Raw genomic sequence first — 25,142 nt, forward strand, 5'->3', positions numbered from 1 at the left:
GGTGCAGTAGAAGAGGATAAATAGGAATCAGCATGGCAGATAACCCAGGCATACCTATAAGCTAAGATGGTGATATTTAGATTTACTACTACAGGGGTATTACCTGTGCCCCATGCTTACTCCTCCAGTGCCGCTGCTGAGAGTTTCTTCTGGTTCCAGTAGGCGATCAATTTTCATATGTCATACAGCCATGTCAGGGTCTGGGTTCTAAGGTTCCTATTACACATACAGATATCTGACAGATTATTGAAGCCAAAGCCAGGAACAGACTATAAACAGAGAACAGGCCACAAAGGAAAGACTGAGATTTCTCTTCTTTTAAAATCCATTCCGGGCTTCGGCTTCAAAAATCTGTCAGATAATCTGTGTGTGTAACAGAACCCTCAGATTGTCACCAGTCACTAGAATGGGTTGGGAGAAGCACTCTGACAAGTGCTTCTCTCCACATCCTGTGCGGATTTTATATAAAGCCTATAGAGTATGTCTGCGGCAACAAGTGGATTGATGGGGAGAGGGGTAAGAGCTTCTCCCAGCCCGATCAGCAGGGACCTCAGCACCCTGACCCCAACCCCTGAAAATATTTGGCATATATGTAATTTCAAAAGTGACTGTACCCTATGCTGCACTATAAAAGCTTCTTTAAGGGTGCTTTCACACCTGCCCAATCCGCTGCAGATTTGCAGCGAGATCCACTGCATTCATCCCTATAGAGCACATACTTGCAGCGGGATTGACATCCCGCTGTGAGTAATTGCTTTGACCCGCAGCCCGCTGCCGAGAGCATACATTACCTGCTCTGCGACGCGGCTGCATGTCAGGCTCCCGGCTCCGGTCCTGCTCAGCTAATCAGTGGACAACAGCATTTGGGCCATATGTGCAACATGCAGCTACTACAGTCCCCACCGCCAGTAAGATGAGGAGAAGTGGCTGATGGAATCAGCATGGAAAACTGAATGTATTCTATTTATTGTGTATTTGCACACACAGACATCTGACAGATTTTTGAAGCCAGAGCCAGGAATGAATTTGAAAAGAGGAGCAATCTCAGTCTTTCTTTTATGACCTGTTCTCTGTTTATAGTCTGATCCTGGCTTTGGCTGCAACAATCTTTCAGCTAAATCTCTCCATGTAAATGCTCCATTACTGGGTGATTAAAGTGACTGTACCACCAGGCCCAGGCTGAAGCACTGGAGGCGGACTGACCCACCCCCAGTGGGAAGAAACCCCAGCCCCTCCATGATGTGACTCCATTAGAATCGATGGAGCCCTATTATAGAGGGGCTGGGGTTTCCTCTGTTAGGGTGAGACTTAGAATAAAAGTCTCTCAGATATACCTGGGCCTTGCCAAATTGGTAAAGTGTGGCAGCTGCCGCGAGTATCAACCAAACACATGAGACTGTGCCAGTGTTCAAGCTGATTCTGTTTATTATGGGCACAACCCTTAGTTAATATCTTAAAGGGGACCTGTCACCCCCCCGTGCCGGGGTGACAGGCTCCCGACCCCCGCTACAGCCCCATATACTCACCTGATCACGTCGGGTCACGGAGATATCAGCCACTGCAGCCCAGCGCACGGACTCTCCTTCATTCTCTATGAGCGTTGGACTCATCTCTCAGCACGCGCGGCTGATATCTCCGTGACTTGACCGGATCCAGAAGCAAGACCCGCCGAGATCAGGTGAGTATAGGGGGCTGTAGCGGGGGGTCGGGAGCCTGTCAACCCGGCACGGGGGGGTGACAGATTCCCTTTAGCTAGAAAGTTTCAAAGTGTAGGAGGAGGAGGACGCAGGTATGTTCACACATCCCACAATCTACATAAGGATTAGCCTCCATCCTCCTTAGCTGTTATCTGTTGGCAAACACTAACAAGCCGAGACCTTGAATTATAGCAGAAAATCTAAAACAACATATTCCAATACAGTAACAGAGCGGGAGGGGCCTTTCCCTGCATCTTCCTATAGAGCGTAATACAAAACAATTTACATTTTAAGAATATAACATATATAATGGACTCTCAACTCCACACCTCCCACTAAGGGTGGGTCGGCCCGCCTCCAGTGCTTCAGCCTGGGCCTGGTGGTACAGTCACTTTAAGAAAAGTGTATTTTTCTCTATTCTAATTTCAGCTTGTGTGTTGCCCTTTAATGTGAGTGTCCCTAGATTTTTTTTTCTGTGAGGAGGACACTGCCGAAAAGTGATCTCTATAGAATAGGAAGTCTCGGCTTTGTTTTAGGACCAGTGGTCAAAATAAAAACTTCAAGATTTCAGGATTATTTTAAAACATAAAAAGTAAAATAAAAAAAAATATGTAAGTTTAACATTAAAACTTCATTCAAAGTGTAGTGCTGGTCCGCTGACCTGATAGTCTGTGAATTCCACTCTCCCCTGGAAGTTCAGGTATCCATGGTGGATTTGATGCTGTGAGTTCTACTGCGATGCTCTGTACAGTGACGGCCTATATCTCTGCAATGTCGCCGTGTTTTTTTATTCCGCTGCAAGAATTTAGCCATGGCCTACTTAAATCAGCTGCTGGCTTTAAACAAGCGAATCCATTACCTGCCCATGCAGGGCCATATTACCATTTGCTGCTGCCCTAGGCACTAAACCTGCAGATGCTCCATCTTCACTCACCTATTTGCATCAGGATTTTCTAGTTTCTGAACATCATATTGATATCTGATCAGTTTTAGGCCGCGTTCCCACATTTACTCTACGACACCACATGCAGCAGATGCCAGACCCTCATGCGGTAACCAATAGGCGTATGGCCAATAATCCTGGTAACAGCACATGACTACTGGGGATGAAATGGGAGCCTGGTTTCGGCCACATGCGAGGAGAAAGAAAACTAGACATTGGCTGACAGTCAATAGGGAAATATAAAAAGTCATATCCACATTTTAAGTATTTTTAGGGCACTTTGGTGTTTTTTTTTTCCGCTCTTTGAGAGTTTTGCTACATCACAGGATCTTGTGTTTGTTGTATGTTTTTGTTTGTTTTTTTAGAGGTTTTTTTTTTCTCCTATAGACTTCTATAGATGGTAAAAAAACACCATGTCTATATGCATGTTGGCATTCGTTTCACCCAAGTTTTACTGAGTGAACATAAAGGCACCAAAAGGATTAACATACCTAGTGGTCTCGGGTAATAAAATAGTGCCACGGTCATTTTATATTGATCCATTCTGTACTAACTTCATGAGATATGGGGTAGAGCTTTTCCCCCTTTACGCCACCACACAAGTAAAGTTCGTAGTTCCTAAGGAGATAAAGGAAAGTTGCTTAAATCAGTTGGGAAAATAGAGAAATACTGAGGCTTAGGTGTGAGTGGGGGTAATTCCAATAACATGACCTGCATGTGATATAGTGGAGCCCTGCTTTATGCAGCATTTCCTCTGACAGTCACTGCTAGATGGCGCTCTCTGCATATAGATTCATAGAGCCTTACTGAAGTCCATGGAGCTGTATAAATTCACATGCCATCAGTTCCCCTATTCGCAGCTGCCTGAGGACATGCTGTATGAAAGAGAGTTCAGCAAAGCCATGTAAGGTTGGAGCTGTGACCTGGTAACATTGTCCCCCACCCTTGTGTTTGCCCCTCTGGGGAAATTTAGACAATTTTTATGTGATTTTCTGAAAATCCAGTGCCTGTAGTCATGTGATGGAAAGTTGGTGCCAGGTAAAGTACTTGTGGTTGCAGACTTATAACTCCTATTTCACCGCAAATGCTAGATTGAAAAATCATTTCTTATTCATCCTCAGTCTGTCGGTCTAAAGAAGTCACGCTTAAAGGGGCAAAACAGTAAAATTATTCTTTGTGAATTGGTCGTGGACACTTAACCATTTGTTACAATTTTTAAAACTGGTGTTTTGTTTTGTTTTTTTCTATAGAGCACAATGTAGTAAGCACCAATGTTTACGGCTTTACCAGTTGTGTGCGTGGGGGGATTATTTTCAAGTGTGCCACCGCTTTGGTCCCTACATTCACTATTTTTTCAGTAATACTACACGGGTCTCACAGAACACTGACAGAATAAGTGATTGAAGACCAATGGCTTGTATGGTAGTTGCAACAAGAGAAAATGACTGACCCCTCTTGTGCCGGGTCAAAAGCTTTATTCACAAGAGGCTATAAACCCATGACAGGTGGTGGTGGCCGTATGGTACGTGCATTATTTGTGTTACACACCTGCTTTCGCTGCTTGTGTTTGTTTATTTAGATGCCGCTGTTTGAGTAAATCTGTGGTTATAGATAGTGTGTGTTTCCAGCACATGTGTTTGTGAGCATAGAAGTGTGTGTTCATAGATGTCTCTGTCGGCTGAATTGTGGCCTATGGTCCCTTTTTACTGTTAAGTTTTTTATATTAAAATGTAGTTATTGCCTTTGTAGGAGAGGAGTTACGCTATAAGGCCATGTTCACACATGGCAAAGCAGCTGCCATTCTGTGACACGGCCCTGTCACAGAACAGCCGCTGTCTGAGATGTTTAACCTGGCCGGTACTGCAGTACCAGCCAGGTTAACATCACTTCTTTTAAATTGGGCACATTCAGGTGTGACCGCACTCCAGTTAGCCGTAGTACTTTACGTTGTCTGCACAGTCTTTCATGCGGACGCTGTTCAATGAACAGCAAGCTTACAAAATAGACATGTGAGTTTTCTGTGCGGCCACATAAAATCCTGGCCGGAGTGTATATAGCGGCGGTCCCGGCCTGTGATTGGCTGAGCACTCCGTCAGCTGACCGGCCATTCTGAAGATAGAGCGCGCGGGACCCAGGGATGAAGACAGCGCCGAGAAGACCTGACAGGTAATGTATGATGCTGAAGCCTGTCAAATCGTCGGGTCGCCCACCACGCACCGCTATTCAACCGTAGCGATGCGCGGTGGGGGAACGATGATTTTAGGTCTGGCCCTAAATGAACGATCAGCCGATGACACGATCATCGGCTGATCGTTCTCTCTATTTTACCAAACGATAATCGTCCGAATTGGGCCAAATGGGGCCGATCCGGCCGATTATCGTTACTGTGGAATAGGGCCCTTACAGCTGATTTAGATCTCCTAGGCCTGAAGGCAGGATCGGCCCTGGGGATGTACCCTTCTGCTGTCCTTTAATATATAGGTAGAGACAGCAAAACTTAAAATCACACCTTCTAGTACCTGTACAAGGCAAACCCCCTAAAGAGGAAAACTCCGTCCACAGCTTGGCCCTGCTAGGGAGGAACAAAGTACCCACGGGACAAACATTGTATTTGAGCACAGGTGAGTATAGTGTGTTATGTTATTTTAGAACCTAACCAGCTTGTGATTGATTTTTATATCTTGACTAACCCCTTTAAATTGTAATATATATTTACATTATTATTGTTATTAAAGGGAAACTACCACCCCCAGTGCACCACAACGCCCATTTAGCATAGAGATTAAACTTCTAATAGCACGGAAACGGCCCTGAGGATGAAGGTAAGAAACTTTTCTTTATCCTCAGTGATCTGTTCACAATAGGAACATATCAGCAGGTTAGATTTTTATTACTTGGTATTGGTATTGGTTCCGTTCCAGGGTGCTGTACATATGATAATGGATTAAACGATGGCATAACACAAATGCAGGAAATAAAAAAACAAGAGTAAATGAGGACTAATATGAAGGGAGAGGAGGCCCTGTCTGTGGGGGCTGACAACTTACAGGGGGAGGGTAACAGTAGGTGAGGAAGACAGCTGGTCAGCAGCCATTCACAGTGCAATACTGTGGCAACAGGGTTACTATAGGTTGTAGGCTTTTCTAAAGAGAGAGGTTTTCAAGTTGCTTTTGAAGGTCTTGATGGTGGGTGAGATCTGGAAGTGTCTGAGTAGTGAGTTCCAGTGTATGGGGGTAGCACAGGAAAAGTCCTGGAAATTTTTGCGTGAGAAAAGGTCTTGAGGGGTGGAGATCAGGTCAGAGATGTGTGGAGGGGACAGGTTGTGGATGGCCTATGTCAAGGAATTGGCTTTTTTTGAGAGGTTTAGTCAGGAAACAGCATTCTCATTTCAGCTACATGGTGTCACCGCCACGTACCATGAAACCTCATGCTTCAAAGTGCACAGACAGGGTAGAGCACAATGTCTGCTGGTACGATACAATGCAGGTACATAAATCATATTTACAGTGTATGTACAAGATAATAACAATAAATGTCTCTTACAGGGGAACTCTAGGCCCACAGCAGCACTGCCACCCCTTACTGTCACTCTCTGGTCTCTTGAATCTCCCAGTCCTGTGACATCACAAGACCACAGGAACTACCTGCTCAGTAACTGACCATCTGGACGGGGCCATGGTGTCACAGGACCTAGAGATAGACCAGGTGACTGTGAGCATTGGTGCTGGGGTGGGGCACTAGAACCGGTAAGTATCACCTCATTATTATGTTGCCACCACCCCAAGCCGTCCGTTTTTTTACCTTTGCCCAGAGTAACTCTTTTAGCGTGATCAGTGGGGGCCCCTATAGAGAGTCATTGGGGTGCTGGTGGCTCCATTCATTCTGGAAACAGTTTTGTCCCTGTTCTCAGAATTGGTGGGGGTCTCGCTGATCAGACCCCTATGAACAGCCAGTTATCTCCTATCCTATGGATCAGGTTTAAGATGGAAATACCTCTTTAGGAACTTATACCACTTCAGGAACTTATTGCCCATTGTATATATGGCCGCCAATAATGATCATGATCTTTATACCCGTCCGTCTATATCAGTCATGTCAAACTCTGGCCCGCGGACCAAATTTGGCCCACCAGGCAATTTAGAGTTTGAATTACATCTGGCCCGCCATCGTATTAGATTATAATATTGGTGGTCCGGACAGCCGGTCAGCCCACCCATATTATAATCTTGTAGGCCACAGTCAGTTTTTAGCCTGTGGGCTAGGAGTATGTGAGCAGTGTTCCAACGCCGGCAGCACAGTTACGTCATCACACACGTCCTGCTGATGAGACAACCTGTCGCCTCTGGAAGCCCCCCCATGCTTACATGAGAAGATGAGTGGGTGGCCGTATCTTCATGGCAGGCCCAGCATCAGGAGCGGGGCTGGCAGGAAGGGGTAAGTATGGGGGGGGGGGCTGTATCCAGGGGTAGGGTGGGTTCGGGGGGGCCGTCCATGGGTGAGAGGTTCCCTTTATCAACTGTTCTAGGGGCTTGCTACTATAAAAGAGTATTAGGGAGAGCTGGCTGCTATATAAGAGACTATGGGGGAGGGTTGACTACTATATTAGACTATTGGGGAGGGCTGGCTACTATATGAGACTATGAGGGAGGGCTGGCTTCTATATGAGACTTTGGGGGAGGGTTGACTTCTATATTAGACTATTGGGGAGGGCTGGCTACTATATAAGAGACTAAGGGAGGGCTGGCTACTATATAAGAGACTATGGGGGAGGGCTGGCTACTATATGAGACTTCAGGGAGGGCTGGCTTCTATATGGGACACTTGGGGAGCTGACTACTATTTGGGCACTACTGGGAGGGCTGGCTAATATGTAGGTGAATTTTGGTTGGGTTGGCTACAACATGGGGCAATATTGGAGGGGGTTGGCTACTACATGGGTTTGGGTTTAATCATATCATAGCAATTTATCATGCACAGTGCTGAGAGACTTACACCACTGACAGTGCCAGGACCACCACATTCGCACTTCAATAATTATCAAAGTTGGCCTGCGACTTTGTCCAATTTTTTAATTTTGGCCCACTGTGTATTTGAGTTTGACATCCCTGCTTTAGGAGAAGAATTTCGCCTTGTTAATAAATGGGAAATACTGATCCAAGTTGAAAAAAAAAAAACATTTACTTTAATTTATTTCCAGTAGACGATGTATTAATTTTTTATGTGTTTGAAAAATGGAGTTTCTATCAAGGGGGTTTCTCAGATTCCCTGTAGCTGCTCATTCTCAGTTCTCAGTTTTGTTGTGTTTGTAAAGATCTAAACTGTGGAAGTGTACGTGTCAGTAGGAAGCCGAGTAATTGCTTCCATGTGTAAATCTCACTTGCACTCCTCAGTGCCTTCTAATTTCACACATTGGCTGCCACTTTACACATGCTTAACATTGAAACCGCTAATGAAGACATTACAAAATCAGGAAGGTCTTAAGGGTCTCGCTGTAACAAAAACAGACACTTATTTTCTGCAAGACTTCAGCATTATTTGACGGTTTCCTAAGCAAATCTATGTTGTTATCGTTCTAAAAATGGCTGATGCTGGGGAACTACCATCACCATTTATGTTTCTGAGTGACAATGATAATTAGCAAATGTGAAGAAAGCAAGAAATTTGGTAAAACTGTCATTTATCTTGATTTATAAAGATGCTGTAAGAATAATTTCTCATGGCATAACAACCTGTAAGGCCGCTTTGGCATATGGCAATAAATGCTGTTGGCCAAAACCATGCCCTTATGTATTCACCAATATTGCTGATAATAAAAACAACATCGCGGACCATTGTTGAATGTATGGAGGCATGATATTGGCCATATGCCTCCATCAACATGTGCAGACAGGGTATAAACGATGTGACAGATCCACCCCCCAGGACATCTTTTCTTAAATCCGTGACTAGTCATGAGCAGCTCCCCGCCCAGATGACTAGTTGCCGCCCCTCTCCCGACCTCGCGGACTGGAATAAAACTCTTTTTTTTCCTGATGTAAAGCTATTGCTGCAGACGCGGCTGGTAGCCTCGGGGAGCTGCACAGTAGATCTATACTTTAAGTCCTTTGTCATCAGCTTCATCAGTTTTTTTTTTTCATTCCTTTTATTCCTTCCTTTATTAACGGAATGGATGACAACTAGATGTTAACATGCCCTACGACTCTGCCATATGTAAAGCTTCTTTCAACATGTACTCTATATGAAAATATGTGCATGCCACTTGTTCAGATGGCCAATATATCAGATAGAGCAGTATTTGTACACTAGTCACATATTGAATTGCCAGCTGGCTACAGATTTCTTTGCCAATTATACCACATTTCAACGGATTTTAATTTGTTTGTTTGCCGTAACTGAACAGATACAATTAAATGTAGAAGCGGCAACTGAATCCAGATCAGTTTGACTAGGTCATTAATTGTAGAGATGTGGTGTTAATAATCGTGTGTGATGGAACTATATTGACAATGTGAGCATTGATTGTATCGGTTTCGCTAGACAATGTTATGATCCTAAGGATCTCTATGTATCTCTATGTTGACAGAAGTAGACGAGGTATCAGTGATTGATACCCTAACAGCATGTTACTTGTCTCCTACATACACCTTTAATCCTCTACCCAGCTCTAGATAGTAGGGGGGCATGGGGGTATCTGCCCTGGGTGCTACCCTTAGGGGGAGGGGGCACCTACTGTGTAAGATGGAGGCAGACCCTACCATAAGTGCCGGAAGACTTGAGTTTTTTAAATAAAAAATTATATTTATTTATATAAATTATAATTTACAAATCGGTTTAACTTTCTGACACCAGTTGATTAAAAACAGTATTGTTTCTTTCTTTCCCTGGAGTACCCCTTTAAGGGTATGTTTAGAAATTGTTGCTTAGTGATTGTGTATACGTTGATTTGTTTTGGTGCAGAAACACTGCACATTTTATGCATCTGCGGTGAGTGAATATACTATAGTGTGTGTGTATACGTGACATAATTCGAAAATCCATTTGTCTCTATATAAAACTGTCCCCACCGCTTTACCTGCTGCACAGTGCATTCATATTCATTCCCGTAGATTAATTGATGTTATCTGAGTTCTGGTTTTCTGAGTCACTTTAGGACAATTTAGCTTAGATGAGTCACAGGGGTATTTATAATGGCGTAGCAAACATGAGCGCCATCATTAGTGATGCTGACCAGGTAGATTGCTGGACTCCAGCAGACAGGAGCCCTCCTCTTAGGGGACGCACCGCATAAACAAGTCTGTGTATGCCCTCGTAATTATCTTCTGTTTAATTGAACTTGCTGTCTGTTCGTTTTATGCAGATCTGTCCGGACATATGTTGCTAAAACATTGCTCAGCCCTTAGCAGCATGACACCAAGTATTGCCAGTGTATGTGGAAAACACCAAGAACATGTAATGATAACAGTGATGCAGATGACCTGTATTCTTGCCTATTTTCTGTTTTTACTTTTAAGGATGAACTTTTTTTTTTTTTTTTTTTTTAGCTGTAACATCATCATTGCTTTTGTGCAATTTCCCCGATCCAATACGGCGACAAGCCTTGAATATGGAACGCGGTCATTATATTAAATCAACATAACAATGCTTAACATGGCAGAAAATGTGGTTTACGGTTGAGCGCTTGCAGCATTGTATTATATATTGCTTACTGCATCTCCTCGCAAGCGACCTATGACTCGCATTTAATCTTTTTTCATAGGGTGCCCCAAATTCCCTCGTCATCTAATGGTTAATAAAGACAGGGATATCTCTCCTGATTTTTAGTGTATGTGATATTCATTGCTGTTGCCATGGGAACAGATGTGTATTTGATTACAAAAGACAAAAGGCTGTATCTTCTCCCATCTCCCACCCCCTTAGGTCTCCCACTCACACCCCCTTCAGTTCCCATTGCTTGGCCTCTGTGCTATGTTTTCCTGCCAGTCGTACAGTGTCCTTATGCTGCCACACATAACAGTAGGCTTCACGTATGAAAGCAAATCTGTGGATTCAGCATAGAAGCGCGGACCTCACACATCCAGGGAGGCCGTGTGACGCGTAATATCGGCCGCTCAGACACCACCGTGAAAAATGTTCTAATTAAAACTAATTACTATTTAATTGTCTGTTCCACGGCTAGAAGCTTTTGAAAAGCCATTTAGATATTACAAAACGTGAATCTGCAGACAGCGAACTGATGATTCATATCTGATATGCAATTATGTGGCTGTGCGCTAATTTGTAGCAATCATGTTGCTTATAAAAACACAGATTACGTGTCGGTAAATTTAGGAAATGCAAACTCAGAATGTTTTTGGCAGGAAGGAGGTTTACTGTAGGGGGGATATTTAGAAAGCTCCTTTACACATAGACCAATAGGTTCTATAACCAGATGATCAAAGGAGGAGATTTAGGAAAGGCCAGCGTTTTTTACGCAAGGCTTACAAATGTCCCCGCAGCTCCGGAGCTCAGGCATTTATGTAGAGGCGCATTGCCTCTACATAAATCCTGATCGCACAGCCTGTCCGTGCGAAAATTTTGAAACCTATGCCCCCTCTGCGTGCAGCTGCACCCCCCCCCCCCATAACGCTCTCTCTTCGCCCCACTAGCGAAGGTGGGGCAGATGCGAAAAAGATATTCGCAAAAATACCATTTGCAAATATTTTTACGCTGAAAAAAGGCATTTTCATACTTGCCCCCATTGTGTATAATGCACACAATGAAAAACATGCTTGTCTTGACATTTGACTAAATAATTTTTATCTTTTATTTATTTATTTATTTTACTACAAATTTAAAAACAAAAAACAATGGCCCAGATTTGCTAAAACTGTCTAATTCTTCAACAGTTTAAAGTTGAAGGAGTAAAAGTGCCAGAGAGGGGGAGGCTGAAAGAAATAACTTGCTTTCACCTCCCCGGCTCCAATGCTTATGCTACTGGTCCCCGGCCACTTCCTGGGCTGAGTTGGGACCCAGGTCGTGATGTCTCAGGTCCGCTCAGCCAGTCAGTGTCTGCAACTGATTCATGCCTCGGCTGCTGACTGGCTGAGTTGGTCTGACACGTCACGACCCTGGTCCCAACCCAGACCAGGAAGCGGTCGGGGGACTGGAGTGGTGGTACGCTGCATCAGCATTGGAGCCGGGAAGGTGAGAGCCTCCCCCTTCCCGGATCTTTTACAAATAATCGTCCTGCCCAGACTTCACCTTTTAACCCCTTAAGGACAGAGCCACTTTTCGTTTTTGCGTTTTAGTTTTTTCCTCCTTGTGTTTAAAAGGCCATAGCGCTTGCATTTTTCCACCTAGAAACCCACATGAGCCCTTATTTTTTGCGTCACTAATTGTACTTTGCAATGACAGGCTGAATTTTTGCATAAAGTACACTGCGAAACCAGGAAAAAATTCTTTTATTTGGGGGGTATTTGTTTGTACGCCATTCGCCCTGGGGTAAAACTGACTTGTTATGCATGTTCCTCAAGTTGTTACGATTAAAACGATATATAACGTATAACTTATATTGTATCTGATGGCCTGTAAAAAATTCAAACCATTCTTAACAAATATACGTTCCTTAAAATCGCTCTATTCCCAGGCTTATAGCGCTTTTATCCTTTGGTCTATGGTGCTGTGTGAGGTGTCATTTTTTGCGCCATGATGTGTTCTTTCTATCGGTACCTTGATTGCGCATATACGACTTTTTGATCGCTTTTTATTACATTTTTTCTGGATTTGATGCGACCAAGAATGCACAGTTTTGCATTTTGGGATTTTTTTGCGCTGGCACCATTTACCGTGCGAAATCAGGAATGTGATTACTAGTTTGGGCGATTACGCACGCTGCGATATCAAACATGTTTATTTATTTACTTTTATTAAAAGCATGGGAAAAAGGGGGTGATTCTGACTTTTATTAGGGAAGGGTGCTTTTTACTTATAATAACACTTTTTTATACTAGAAGCCCCCCTTGGGGCTATCTCGACCTCTCAGACCTCTGAATACTGCTGTCACCCACCTTTGTGTTGTGTAATCCTTTGTTCTCTGCTCTCTGCTGCTGACTAACTCCCTCCTCTCCCCTCCCCTCTCTATAGAACAGACAGGGTTGTGTCTGATGCAACAAGTCACAATTTCCTGATATTTTGCAGTGAATGGAAAAGAGATAGGAGGGGGTGGGGGACCTGGGAAAAGGCTTTTTGAATGCAGATAAAGGCATATTTGCCTAATAAACCACAAAGTTTCTTAAAATCGCCTGTACTATTGATTTCTGCAAAAAAAGACAAAAAACACGACAGTGACTCTTTAAGGGCCTTTTACACGAGCAGGTTATCAGCCAAGATCGTTCCTAGAAATAATTTGCCTGTGTAAAAGGGACATCGATCAGCGGAGGAGTGGGAAAGCGCTCATCCTTAGAGATGAGCGAACCGGGTTCGGGTTCGAAACGATCCGAACCCGAACGTTCGGTATTTGATTAGCGGGGGCTGCTGAACTTGGATAAAGCTCAAGGTTTGTCTGGAAAACATGGATATAGTCAATGACTATATCCATGTTTTCCAGATAGCCTTAGGGCTTTATCCAAGTTCAGCAGCCACCGCTGATCAAATGCCGAAAGTTTGGGTTCGGATCGACTCGAGCATGCTCGTCTCTACTCATCCTTGGTTGATCCCTATCTTTTGAGTTGGCTTTAAAATTTATTGATATCGGCCGCACATCTCCCTGTGTAAACTGGAGAGGTGCAGCCCATAGCAAAGGGAAACTGGGAACAGATATATGCATCTGTACTGTCAGTTTCCATGGCCGCACGAACGATATAAGGATCGTTTGTGTGCCCCCCCCCCCCCCCACACACACACACACGCTAATTGTGCTGTGCAAAGGCACTAAAACAGATGATGAAAAGGTCATATGCTTAGTTAAAACATGATTTAAATGGTGCTAAACTGAAAGGTTCTTTTGTAAGAAATACAGTCTACTTATAGGATCTACTCAGGTAGAAGGTCTCACTGCAGATAAGGTGTTCCCCTGGGTTACTTTATCTTTCATCATAAGAAAATTGGTACATTAGAAACAAATTTTTTCGCAATCTTTAGATTAATGCCATTTACTTTTAAGCCATAGGGGTATGGTGTCACTCAGTTAAAGTTCTCTCCTACATGATTCCCCATTCGGTTCACCAGGGGGACTGTTGTGACTATCAGCAAGTCAGAATGGTAGTTAGATGCCTGGAAAACATGGATATAGCCATCGGTAATCAAATACCTTATGCTCAGTTTCGGACGAACCCGAGTGTGCTCGAGGTCTGCCCATCTCTAATAATGAATAAAAATATAAAATTATATAATATATATATTTGATAAAAGTGTTCCTTTAAGAGAGTTACTCTGATAACATATAATTGATTTACTGATGTCCACTAATGTATATAGTAAGATCATATGCTGCACACAGAATGAGTCAAGTCAGGATATCAGAGGATTTCTGATCAAGTATTTCCCTAATGGATACAAACTGGAGCCTTCGTACGTTAATAAGCCCCAACAATCAGAGCCCTTTCACATCTCACAATCAATTTGTTGTTGGCTTTTCAAAAAGTGCAGAGCTGTATAAGATGTTGGTGCTTTACAAACTTCTGAATAATAATGATAATTGATTTCTCATCTCAAAGACCAGTGTGGCACAGCGAGACTGCTTTCTGCATCTATTATTCATTTATACCGCTCAAGCATTTATACAATGTGATCCGAACAACTGCTGTTATGTGATGCTGTATGTGCATGATTTCTTATTGTATGCAGGAAAATGCATGTTCTAGCATTAGTTTTGTTTTTTTAACCTCTTATCTTAAGCATTGTGCTGCAATGTATGTAGGTAGGAGTGAAACATATAGTACATTGATTACATATGTTATAATATTTTTATCAGGTTGTCAACCCACAGATGAGTGAAACCACATAAGGTGTTAGGAACAGGAAGAAGGATCTGTTGCATCTCTCTGCAGGTAAAAGGATTTTTGAGGAGTCTGAGGTAGTCTGAGACACACCCCCTGTCTCCTCATAGGCTTAGGTTTCTGCCATGTCCTCCCCACTGCAGTGTTCAGATTGGCTGCAGTGTCCATCGCAAGCTTAAGCGACGGAGAGGAGCCGTTAGCACTCGTTTGCTCGCTTGATCGTCCGGACAGCCCATAGCAGTGGTCTCCTGACGCTGCTTCTATTCCACAGAGCAACGGCAGTAGATTGTTATTATATTAGTCGTTTGTCTTTCAACATGTTGAAAGACAAACGACTGCAAGTATCAGCCAACATCGTTCATGTCGGCTGATCGTTGCCTTCTATTACACAAGACGATTATCGGCTGCGACAGCTGATAATCATTTAGTGTTATAGGGCACTTAGGCTCCATATCCCTCCGTCCACTACAGCTTTGAATGTGAGACTACCATCATTTTATAGATGATAATCTTGGCTAATGACGAAGCTTCAAAGCAGTAGTGTAACGTGTTGGGTGACTTATCCCACTGTTATTCCAGGCACGGTGGTCTCAGGTTATATACACTTTTGGACAGTACTTTATTTATTTTCCATTTCCCTATGATGTATATATGTTTACTTAATGATATCTAATCCTGTACCCAGTTTTCTAGGGGAGTGTGTGGGTGCTTATCCTCTACTATGAGGAGGCTTTTATAATTATCGGTGTTCACATGTCCATATACAGTACGCAGGGCCGGCGTCAGCACCCGGCTGACTAGGGCAACTGCTGGGGCCCACAGCACATCTAGGGGCCCAGTCCCAGTCCCACCCGGTGAAAACCATCAGTGTGCTGCAAGCCAGGGGGCAGGAGACTTACAGTACAGGCAGCGCTGGGCAGTGCAGTTAGACAGTAAGAGCGGGGGATCTAAGTCCACTCCTCTCCTTACTGTCGGAGGAAGGGAGAAGTGAGCGCTGATTGGAGCAGCCGGGCTTTTGTCTCATCTGCACAGACTTCTGTGCCTCTGCACTGCCCTCCAGGAAGCATATCTTCATCTGATAACCTCCCAGGTACTCTCTGCAGCCCTCTGACATGTGAGGGTTTCCGTGGGTCATAAATCCTTATGGAAATTTGGATGAGGGGAAGTTCGTGGGCTGCAGAGCACAGTCCTGTGGAGTAGGGGACTTGCTGTTTGTTTACTCCTAGAGGTCTTAAAGAAACATCCCCTTCCACCTCAGTTAACCCTTTCCTGTCAAAGATTTTGAAGTAGGAGCTTTTACCTATCATTTACTGTGCTGCTCTCTCCCTTTTTCCTTTGACACACTGCCATACTTGTGTGCTACCTTAAAAACCTGTCATCAAGAGTATAAGTCATGTAATGTACAATGTGTCCAGCTCTACACACCCTTACCCAGTTTATATATAGGCAAAATCTAGCCACAGTGCTGCTGGTTGCTACAGGCTTGTTAACACCTAAGGCTATGTTCACACAGCATAAAAGTACGGCCATTGTTGCCATCGGCAACAACAGCCGTACTTTTCACTACTAGGCACACTGTCAGCTTTGACAGCTGCATTTGAATAGTTAATTAGCCAGGCGCGGCGATGACCTGCGGTCCCTGGCTGCGCATAGAAACCAGGGACCGCGGGCTGCAAAGAGGGTTCACGCCGGGAGCCCTCTCTGATCCCCCTTAACTGCCGCATGACGGGTATACCCGTCATGCATCATTAGGGGTTAAAATAAGTTTCTGACATGCCTCATAATCCCTCTTTTCACACAGCTGATTTTATAATGAAATGTTATGAAACAAGCTAATATACTGTACTTTTCTCATTATAAGATGCACCTGATGATAAGACACACCCAGGTTTTAGAGGGGAAAATAGAGGGGGGGATTTTAACCAGAAAGTGGGCAGCAATTTTTTTAAATTTGATGTACGGTAACAGGGACTGCAATTAGGTACACTAATCACTTATAGCTGTTAGACAACCCCATTACTATTATCTGTCCAGTGTCCATCTTCTGCTGATCTTGAGGTACAACAGTTGTTATAGAATTCTGCTGGTTGCTCCTGGAAACTTTATTTTACACTGGATAATTGATTCACAAAAAAACATGTCTCCAATAGTGCCTATACACACTGTGTGACTGAGTCCTGAAACCAAGACGCCAACTTTGGTGCGAAGATTGGATTCCTGACGTCCTCTTCACTGTGGTGACTTGCTTTATATATATTGTTTTTGCTATATTCGTGTGAATTATTTTCTAAATACAGGGTATCATGTTTTTTGCAACTGAGAGTTGGTTGTCCTGCTTTATATTAATACACTGGAAAATTGTCCACTGATGACAGGGTTACAGGAGCTTGCAGAACTGTAAGAGAGGGTGCCAACCCTGACCCCCACCTCAAGCAGTGATTGGCAAGGCCGGCATTTCCTTGTAGACGACAACTTCTTGAAGGCTTTGGATGTTCTAGTGGTGGCACAGGGTCTTTGATCTCTTGATATGTGAGTCTGCCAGATTTATCAGACATTAAGGAAATAGCCAAAGCCAGAAAAGATGGGGACTACCAATGCTCTGTACTGGGCAGTTTTACCAACTGTACCATCTCTATAATTCACGTGTACAGCCACTGTCTAGCCCTGGCCTCTGTTCACACTGCAGAGTTCACCTATTTTACATGTCATGTACAGGCTGTGTAGTTTAGAGTTGGGGAGATCCAAACAAGGAAGCAGGCTTGAGGCACAGCTGTCTCGAAGATCCCAGAATTTCTGGCGCTGAACAGCAAAGTAGTAACAAGGTGATGAGTATATTTTTAGTCCCTACTGCACTGATGGGAGTCGTAGTGAAGATAATAATTTAACTTTTATTACAGAGAACGCGTTTCGAGGCGTGGCCTCTTCGTCAGATCAGTGTCAGGGTTTGGGAGATTGTCCTACCAGCAACCACGCAACATGCGCCAGCCAAGGGCGACGGGTAACCAGCACTGTCCTCACTCTATGACAGGAGCTCCTGTGCAATGAGGGTGATAACACTCCTTTTCCCTCATACAGCCAGCGGGAGGCAAGGGCCACACATGGCAGGATAGCTACAGCTGGCAGCGTGTTCTGAAGACACCAGTCCGTTCTCACATACCATGAAGCCTTACAGCTCACTCACCCGGCTTCATGTTGACTCTGCCTAGATGAAGCAAGCGTGCACAGCTGCCACTAAACAAGTCCCTAACATGCACATTTACACACGTGACCACATCCGCTAGACACCCAATGTACAGGGTAGCGTTATGGACACTAGGCCTCGTGGTGTGTGGGCACAGACTGGTGTCTTCAGCACATGCCGCCAGCTGTAGCCATCCTGCTTTGCGTGGCCCTTGCCTCCTGCTGGCTCCTGGCATGGGAGCTCCTGTCATTTAGTGAGGACTGTGCTGGTTACCCATCACCCCTGGCTGGCGCACGTTGCCTGCAGATGCGTGGTCGGTGATCACGTTGCCTGCAGATGCTCAGAGCTGGCGTAGGTTTCAGTGTCATTTTTCTGCTGGGAAAATGATAAATGCAGTGCACGCAGAGGCTGCGCCCCCTCTGCTGTAACGTCCCCTCTCCGCCCCACTGCGAAGGTGGCGCAGATGGTGCCGATGAGAAAAAAATATTCACAAAATTACCCTTTGCAAATATTTTCACGCCAATCAGCCCCATCTGCGCCTAAAAAGGGCATTTTCGCCATTTTTTATACATGTCCCCCAAAGTGTCTTATAAAGCGTAAAAAAATGGTACTTTATTATTTTCAGTATTTTTCTCTTATTAATTGTAGTAATTGTAGCAAATAACCTGCCTTGAATTTACAGTGGTGCCTTGGATTATGAGCATAATTCATTCCGAGACCGCGCTTGTAATCCAAATCCAATTTTTAAACCAAAGCAAATTTTCCCATAAGAAATCACTGATATGCAGACAATTGGCTCCACACCCCCCCAAAAAATGATTTATTATTCTGAATAACATTTAAAACTAATGAAACAAACATCCAGAAACAGCAGAATGTGATATTATAAGTTACTGTACAGTAATGATGAGTATGGGAAACACAAGGGCGGACAGAGACTGCAGGGAGCATGAAGGAATGAGCAGAGCAGATGTGGGAACATAGTGCAGTGCTCTCTGTCCGGGGAGAGAGGGGTTACAGCTATGGAGAGATTACCTCCACAGTCCTGTCCCCTGATGCAAGCCCCAGCCTGAAGTGGATCTGCTATGATTTGGAGGGTAAGGGAGACTTCCTGGGTCAGAGTACAGGACTGTAGACCACGCTATGCAGACCATGTCCCTTCCCCTCCCACCCAGTACAGGGAGCTCTTACACCAAAGCAATGCTCTTACACCAAGTCACAATTTTGAAAAACTGTGAGCTCTTAAACCAAGTTACTCTTAAACCAAGGTACCACTGTACACTGTTCAATCGTATTGGAGGCTCCATGTGTGCGCCCTATAGCTTGCTAAGCAACACATAATGATGTGGGGATCCAATGGTCATAAAATCCCAGGCCCTCATAGCTCTGTAATACCCAAATTCTGTTGGCATCTAAAGTCAGTAGAGGAGGAAATAAATTACAATTATTGTAAGGTTGTATAACTCTGTACTATACAATAGTATACAGAAAATCCCTAGAATTTGACAATCCAACAGTAGAATGTTGTCTGGGCTTGATTGCCAGTACAATTATCTCTGTGATTCACCCAGGAATATCCGCTCATAGCCATAATAGTTGTGTCTAAATAGCCATTTATCTCACATATCCAGTCATTTTTTTATGTCTTTTTCTTTAACATTCATCTTTTACAGAGAGAAACTGAGACATGGTTAATTTTTATAATCTGTTTCTATTTCCCAATTGTATTTTTTTAATGCATTATTATAGGGGCAGCCATCCTGTCTAAACTATTGCATTGACATCAATGATCTTTTCCAGACCTTGCTCTTTGTATGGGGAAGGATTGTAGGCATGTAAAAACTCCTTGTTTGATCAGTGGGTTCAGGTTAAAGAGGATGTACCAGGTGGTACATCCTCTTTAAGCCCTGTTACACGGGGCGATATTGAGGAGCAAACGAGCGCTGTCAGCGTTTGTTCCCTGCTCGCTGACGGTGCTATTACACACGTCGGCAGCGAGCGGGTGAGAGCCCAGGGGGAGGGGGGGGCGCAGGTAATCGCTAGATCGTCAAGGCAGCCCATAAAAATTAGCAGTACATTTGTTTTCCCTACCTGTAACACAGTGTGTGTATATAGTGGTTGTTAGTATTATTACCATGATATATTATTTACATATAGGGGAGAGATTTATGAAAGGGTGTAAATATACATCTGGTGTAAACTGCCCACAGCAGCCAATCACAGCTCAGCTTTCAGCTCTGGTAAAATATAAGAGGAGCTGTGATTGGTTGCTGTGGGCAGTTTACACCAGGTGTATATTTACACCCTTTCATAAATCTCCCCCATAGTGTTGAACAGAGAGGTTGAACTGTTCATGTTCTACAACGTTCTTCAAAGGATGTATCCATGTTTTCTAGGACTTCCTAGGGCTGCATCCAACTTCTGCATATTTTATGCAGTCATTAGAAATATGTTTGTTAACAAAAAAAAGTTCCATGTGCAAACAATGGCTCCACACATTCTTATTTAATTAACACTCCTGAAGAGTCCCATCTTCCCGTCTCTACCACGCCTTACAACTGAGTGAAACCTACCCCCTTGTGAGTTATCCTTCTTCTGTTGCCTTATTTAATATGTAAATTGTAACAGACTGCTGGCATATCAGTGTGATGGACTTTGAAGGGGACGCTATGCTAAAGGAGTGCTGCTGTCCTTTCATTCTCAGGATCAGTGGGGGTCCTGGTAGCTGGACCCCTACTGATTGGAAAATGACGGCATAGCCTAACAATTTGCCATCACTTTCTGTGTACTGTATCTCTATTATAGTACCCATACAAATTAGGCATCAGTTGACTATCAAGTGTATACGTGGACCTCCTGATTGTTCCCTGACATCAGATTCCAACAAAAGAACGTTTTTAATTGGTTACTTTTAACAGACAGAAAAACATAGTCAACACTACTTTTGCTTCTGTTAAAAAAAAAAAAATGCATCCGTTTTGACCGTTTTTTTTATAATGGAAATCAATGGGAAAAACGGATCCAAACTGATGACACGCAGTTGCATCTGTTTTTTTTTTTTATTTATAAAACACATATGTTAAATGGATTTCAAAAATGCAGTGTGAACACAGCCGTAGCGGCTGCCAGGGTTGTCTACTCTGGAATCAAGGGGGCTATAAAAATAATAATAATAGCAGTTGTCTATCAGTATTATTAATTCATGTTTCAATGGTCTAGTTGTTGCTGGGAGGTGTAGTTTCAGAACAAAGAGCAGCTGGTATTGTTTGGTAACATGGTAATTTCTAGTTCATACAATTGGTTGCAGTGTTACAGCCTGGGGCTGAAATGCTTATTGATGCAATATGTTACACTCCACTTTGACATACATTTACAGTAGGGATGGTCCGAATCTGCCGAGGTTCGGGTTCGTACGAACCCGAACGCTCGCCATCAGATTCCCACTGTCTGCCCGCTCCGTGCAGCGGGTGGATACATCGGGAGGACCGTCTGGAAAACTGGGATACAGCCTATGGTTATGGCTGTATCCGAGTTTTCCAGGCGGTCCTCCCGCTGTATTCACCCTCTCCACGGAGAGGGCAGACAGAGGGAATCATTTTCGAGGGTTCGGGTTCATATGAACCCGACCTGAACCAGGTTCGGACCATCCCTAATTTACAGCATAGTCTAGGAAAGGGTTAAATAAGTTGTCTTGCTAATGACATTGCATATTTATGTAATATTCCATTAATGCCCGATGTGGATTTGACCAGTGGCTAAAGGGAAGCCGCAGGAAAGCACTCCTGTTCATGGATTTGTCCACTTTAGTTAAAGGGTAGTTCACAAAAAAAAAAAAAAAAAAAAAAAAAAAGGTTCTTGCTCTTTCAAATCAACTGGTGCCAGAAAGTGCCGGAGATTTCTAATTTACTTCTGTTAAAAAATCTCAAGTCTCTTCCAGTACTTATAATCTGCTGTATGTCCTGCAGGAAATGGGATTCTTTCCAGTCTGGAGAGCAGGAGAGGTTTTCTACAGGGATTTGCTACTGTTCTGGACAGTTCCTGACATGGACAGAGGTGGCAGCAGAGAGCACTGTGTCAGACTGGAGAGAATACACCACTTCCTGCAGGACATACAGCAGCTGATGAAAGTAAATTACACATTTCTGGCACCAGTTGATTTGAAAGAAAATAAAACTTGAATGAACAACCCCTTTAATGATAAAACAAAAATTTTTCACATAAAATATTGCATTACATTACACTCTTTACACCTTTACATCTACAACCTAATAGACATGATACTTAGATTTCACAAGAAAGTTTCCCTCTCTGAAACTGCCTCAACAATGTTCTATGCATTTTTCCAGAAAGGAAGAGATATTGTGATTCAGCTTTCCTTCAGGAAGAAATTTTAAAATTTCATAACATCTTAGCCAAAGAAAAGAGGTTTCTCTACTGTATATTTATTGTATTACTCACAGTTGTACAAGTTAAGGCTTTGTTTCTGCAACATATTTTTTAGACCAAAAAACTGTTGTTTTTTTTTTTACCATGACGGCCATAAATAATCATAATCATTATTTATCGCCTACATTATAAAATAACAGTCGTTATTTTAAAAACAATGGCCGTTATTTCACCTAAAAAGACATTGTGGGAACTATAAGGCTCTCAGTGTCAGCCACATCTGGGAGGAGACTGCATGGAAAGGTAGTAAAAAAGTTTAAAAATTATCGGCCTCCGACTGAACGTCACTATATGTAATAGTGATGCACAGCCGACGGCTGGAGACAGTCTAAAGAAAATAATAAACATGTATACTTACCTGTCCACTCCCCGATGTCCTCAGCCAATTACTGGCTGCAGCGCTGTCCCTTTTCGGTCAGTGATTGGCTAAGTCACCTGTCACTTCAGAGACGGAAGAAGTAGTGATGGGAAATCTAGTTCATTTTGGGGAATAGTTCACTATGATCTAGTTCATTTTAAGGCTGGGTTCACACACAGTATATTTCAGGCAGTATTGTGGTCCTCATAGCAACCAAAACCAGGAGTGGATTGAAAACACAGAAAGGATCTGTTCACACAATGTTGAAATTGAGTGGATGGCCGTCATATAACAGTAAGTAACTGCCAATATTTCAATACAGAGATACAGTATGAGCGCCCGACGCACGCGCTTACAACGGAGTCCGATGCTCATAGAGAATGAATGGGGAGTCCGATGCTCCGTCATTCTCTATCGGCATCGGACTCTCCTGTGAGTGCTCGCCGGGCTTCGGGCACTCATATCTCCGTGACCCGACCGGATCAGGAAGCGGGACCCGGCGGGATCAGGTGAGTATAGGGGGCTGTAATGGGGGGTGACAGGTCCTCTTCAATGCAATCACCTATATAACAACCTCATACTGTCAAAATTATCATTTTATGTACTATGTAATATACAAATGACTTCAATGTTTTTTTCTACTTTTAAAACTTTACTGCATTTTTTTTTTATCCAATAACCCTGCAGCTATACATTCTCTGGGAGTCAGTAGAGTAATATGAGCTGTCATACCCACATTCATACCCGCAAGGCATTTTTATTTTTGGCGTCTTTCAGCTCAGTAATAGTTTTTCCAGAATAATTCCCTGCTCTGGCTATGACATTTTTTTTTCAAGATCCTCTATAGGTGGCAAAATGCCAGAAAAAACATTGCTAAAAAATTGTAATAAGATCAAGATACCTGGTAGAGTATAGAGAAGTACAGTATAGGCTTCATCATGGCTGCAGCTTACAACTCTAGGCCTGAGGAGGCTCATAAGTGATGGAGATACATGGCGGAGTATGGAGAAGAACAGTACAGGCTCCAACATGGTTGCAGCTTACAGCTCTGTGTTCTGAGGCCCCTCAAAGGTATCGTCATGGGACCTGTGAACTAGTACTAAGCTTTATGAGAACGAATTGGGAGAAGTCTAGTTCACTCAGTGAGCTATGAACCAGGAGAACCAATGAGAAGAGTGTAGTTCAATCGCATGTATATGACTGTGCCCACCAGTGACACCTGTGGTGGTTACAGGTACTCAGTGAGCTACGAACTATATGAACCAGGAGAACCGATCAGGAGTCTAGTTCAATTGCAGGTATATGACTGTGCTCCGCACTGACACCTATGGAAGTTAGAGGCATTGACTATGGTGAATGTGTGAGGCAGCAGAAAAGCAGTGAAGCTGCACAGAGTGAGGATACAGGAGCCAGTGCTGGCAACAAGGCTGGAGCTGTGGGCTAACAAGATGGCTACACTACAGGTGAGCTGGAGGAACATTCTCTCACACACACACTCACTCACTCACAGACTCTCACACATGGGCTGTGTATAGGCAGTGCTGTTTCATAGTTTTTATTTTCTTTATCAGATTAGTATATTCTGGCATGTGCTGTGTTTTATTACTTTCATTTTCCAGGATGGAGGAATGAAAAGCAGATGGCAGTGTGACAGTAATAGGGCTGGACTCTCTGTCGCCCCCTGGCTTTGGTTCATTTTGAACTATTCTTTGCCAGGAAAGTGAACTAAATCATTTAGGTCACTTTGAAGATTGGTTCAGGAAAGGTAAATTACATTTTTATTACTTTCTATGTAAAACAAGGGCTGCATGGACATCACTAATGATATCTATACAGCCCTTGCTGCACCATAATCGAGCAGTATAATCAGGGCTGCTTTAACCAGAGGGCACATGGTGCACGTGCACCGGGCTCACTGGTTAAAGGGGCCCACCCTGCGCAGGGCCGGCCTTTGCTCTGTGCGACCATTGCGGTCGCACAGGGCTCCGGCCACCAGCCTGCCAGGGGGTAAGTTACCCATCCATTGCGCCCCCTGCAGGGCCCCCGCCTGCTGTTGCGCTCTGTACTCTAGCTATGAGCGCTCGTAACGAGCGCTCATAGGTACAGGCAGCAGCAGCGGCACTGACAAGTCGGGAGCCATTGGCTCCCTCCCTGTCGGTCATCCTTGTGGCCGCAGGCAGTGCTTTGCCTGCGGTCACAAGAGGCCGCTCTTCCGTAGTGGTATCGTAGTGAAGAGAAACGCGCGGACCCAGGTGAGTATTTTTTTTTTTTAAATTTGCTATATGGGAGGGGGGAGCAAACAGCGGGGGTCTACGGGGGGGCATGCAGGGGGTATATATAACTGGAGGAGCGCACAGGGGGTATATATAACTCGGGGAGGGCACAGGGGGGCTATATACTACTGAGGGTGCACAGGGGGTATATATAACTTGGGGAGTTCACAGGGGGGCTATATACTACTCGGGGGTGCACAGTGGGGTATATATAACTGGGGGAGTGCACAGGGGGATATATATAACTGGGGGAGTGCACAGGGGGTATA

General features: G+C 43.9%; 1 protein-coding gene and 1 long non-coding RNA gene across 2 annotated transcripts in view; one reads left to right on the top strand and one right to left on the bottom strand.

Annotated features, from left to right (window-relative positions):
- CCDC65 (coiled-coil domain containing 65) overlaps positions 1-25,142 on the bottom strand; it is a 57,734-nt gene that overhangs the window by 18,682 nt on the left and 13,910 nt on the right. The window lies entirely within an intron of this gene.
- LOC138793535 (uncharacterized) overlaps positions 1-25,142 on the top strand; it is a 39,846-nt gene that overhangs the window by 274 nt on the left and 14,430 nt on the right. The window contains exon 2 of the long non-coding RNA XR_011363292.1: positions 14,591-14,666. This is a non-coding gene — a long non-coding RNA (uncharacterized lncRNA). The remainder of the gene's footprint in view (positions 1-14,590; positions 14,667-25,142) is intronic.

This window comes from Dendropsophus ebraccatus, chromosome 5 (genome assembly GCF_027789765.1).
Source record: "Dendropsophus ebraccatus isolate aDenEbr1 chromosome 5, aDenEbr1.pat, whole genome shotgun sequence".
In the NCBI taxonomy this organism is placed as follows: Eukaryota; Metazoa; Chordata; class Amphibia; order Anura; family Hylidae; genus Dendropsophus; species Dendropsophus ebraccatus.